Raw genomic sequence first — 3,139 nt, forward strand, 5'->3', positions numbered from 1 at the left:
ACCAGTTGAATGTTTAGGATATGACTGACCCATTAGATCGAGAGATAGGGACAGTTGTTAGATCACCAATTAAAATGACTAAACTATGCTGAGATCGAAAGATAGGTAAAGTTTAGATAATTAGTCACTTTTCAGGACGAGAGTCGTATTAGTGATATTAGGGACTTATAGCGAGATCGAAAGATGCTATTTGTTAAGAGTGGACCGAGAGGACCTCTTTATTTCCCGCCTCATGTGTTTTGATTTAGACCTGTTTAGTATCTTTTGCCGAAACTATAGTGAACCGACCCTCCTAGTACCTTTCTTTATCTGTTTAATCCGTTATTTATTTTATTGTCTTTTATTACTCTTAGCTATAGAACAAATCAATTAAACCCCCACAACTGTTACCTTAGACCAGATTTAGACAACTGAAATTCCCTTCCTCCCTGTGGTTCGACTCGTGCTACCACTAGCTTCTGTTAGTTTAGCTCGGAATTATAAATATTATTTTTGATACTAAAACGACGGTATCAAATTTTGGCGCCGTTGCCGGGGAGGTAGCGCTAGTTTTAGTTGTTTTTATTTTGGTCTGTCTTTAGCCTCAAGGGAAGACTGAGTACCTTGAGGCAGTTCTTACCTTCCTATTTAGTGTTGTTTCGATAGGTCCTATAGGTCCTATTAGCAGTACTTCAGGAGGATTCACCATGTTCCGTTCTTGGGAGCAGCAGGTGGAATTTTGTGAGAGATGTGGTGCTGAGGGGCATGATTCTGTTGTATGCCGAGCAACTATGGACCAAGTTTATGCTTACAGGCAATATAAACAAGGTCATTATACGCCACCCCATCCGTACTATCATCAAGGCTTTCAAGAGCCTTCATATTCTTTTGCGCCACCTCCACAAATCCCTCTTCCCACTAACGAGATAGCGGATCTCAAAGCTATGATACAAGAGATTTCGGCCAAAAACTCGCAAAGATGGTTTAAATCAACTCACTCCCGAATGGCCGACCTTTCTTCTCTTCAACACTTGGAGACCGTGCATGCTATACGCGGTCATAATGGGTCGACCCCTGAAAGGCCTGCTATGGAAAGGGTAAGCCCGAATAAAGATGAATTGGGAAGAGAAGAGGCTGATCTCTCGGAGCAGAAGAATAGCGTTAGGAGTAGAATTGCTGCATTTGAAAGTCAATCGACCTCGCCTACTGCTGGTATTATTGATAAAGATGTGACCGGGCAAAAAGAGACTTTGAATGCCATAACATTGAGGAGCGGGTCTACTATTGCCGGGTCCACTGTGGCGAAAGATGGGTCTGAAAAGAAGAAAAAGAAGACGTCTGCCAGGCATTTCAGTCGATCGACCAATGGTGCCAGTCGATCGACTGAATCGCGGGTTACAGGAGCTTCTGGAAGTGTACAGACCAGTCGATCGACTGAGGAGGTTGGTCGATCGACCAAGATCACTGCTGATAATGAGGAATTTCGTCCTTTAATGCCAACTAATCTGAGAGACCACTTGTTTCGGGGTACCACGGTCCCGAAAATATTGGGGGCAGACCCGAGTGCTGACGGGTCAGTCCCGGCTCCGAAGTTCGATCCGATGACGGTTAATGGCTCACATTTGAGACGGTGCAAGAAGGGTCGAGCCGCAACAAAGAGAAGGTGACGGACTTCCACCAAAGTCCAAGGATGCTTTGCACACGCGTGATTTAGAGGAGAGGGCTAAGGTTCTTCTTACAGCCCCTTACCCGGAGAGGTTAGTGCCGACTAAGGAACAGGTATCATTTAATAAGTTCGAAAATGTTATCCGTAGCTTAAATGTACAAGTTCCTTTTCTTGAGTTAGTTAACCAAGTGCCCGCTTATACTAAATTTATGAAACAATTGTTGTCCAAAAAGCGGTCACTTGAAACAGTGCACACTGTCGCACTTACTGAGGAGTCTTGCTCCTATCTGTCTCACACTGCGCCCCTTAAGTTAAAGGACCCAGGCAGTTTCTCTGTTCCTTGCAACATAGGTACCTTCTCAATTGAGAGGGCATTGTGTGACTTAGGAGCCAGTATAAGTGTCATGCCCTTGAGTCTAGCTAGGAAATTGAAATTGACTAGGTTTTCAGTTACTAGCATGACAGTACAGATGGCTGATCGTTCTGCGGTCCAGCCAATAGGAGTCCTAGAGGACATTCCTGTCCAAATAGGGAAGTTTTTCTTCCCTGTTGACTTCGTTGTACTTGATATACCCGAGGATGCTCATATTCCTATTATTTTGGGTAGACCATTTCTGCACACTGCTGGTGCGGTTATAGATGTAGGCTCAGGGACGTTGACCTTTAAAGTAGGGAAACAGTCCATCGTTTTTACTCAGCCTGCTAAGAAGAAAGACCCCATGTGGCCGGTTACTTGTAATACGGTTTATGAAAAGAAATCGTACTTTGTGCTCCCTGAATTACCTGTCTCTATTTCTACTCCTGTTGTAACACCTCCGCCCCAAATTGGGAGCAAATTGGAGGAAGATCTGTCTATTTCTGATATTGCAGGAGCTGGTTTGGGGAAGGGTGAGCTGCAAGTTGCTCCAGCTGCAAAGAAGCCAATCATTTCAAGGAGTGGTCTTGGTTGCTTGAGCTATGGGACTGATGAGGAAGTGGATGACGAGCCGGTCAAAGCAACGAAGTCTGATTTGGATTCTGACGAGTCCAAGGAAATCCTTGATTGGGGAGATGACCAAGTTGATCCATTGAGTTTTGCGGATGTTGGGGCTGAGAAGAGTGCAAATGAGAAGATGAGCACCTGCGAGGCTACCTCATGTAGCCGTGAGCCGACGAAGTGGGCCATACCGTGGTCCTTCTTGATCAACTATTAGTTGATCAAGTTCGTTATAAACTTCATTTTATTGCTTTCGAACTATTTTCTATTGCTTTTGTGTGCGCGAAAACTTCGCTTTTACTTTATTTGCTTAGGATTTTAAGTACTTTAGACTTCGTTCTGGGTTTTGCGCAATTTTGGGCGCGTATTATTGTGCATTTGCAGGTATTTCGAGCTTGTTAGCTCAAATCATTGAGCAATTACGAAGAAATAAGACGTTGCAGCAGTGATTTCAGTCGATCGACTGGCCATCATGGTCGATCGACTGAATTGCAGGTTTACAGAAGCTACTGTTCACA

This window comes from Silene latifolia, chromosome 10 (genome assembly GCF_048544455.1).
Source record: "Silene latifolia isolate original U9 population chromosome 10, ASM4854445v1, whole genome shotgun sequence".
NCBI classification, from domain to species: domain Eukaryota; kingdom Viridiplantae; phylum Streptophyta; class Magnoliopsida; order Caryophyllales; family Caryophyllaceae; genus Silene; species Silene latifolia.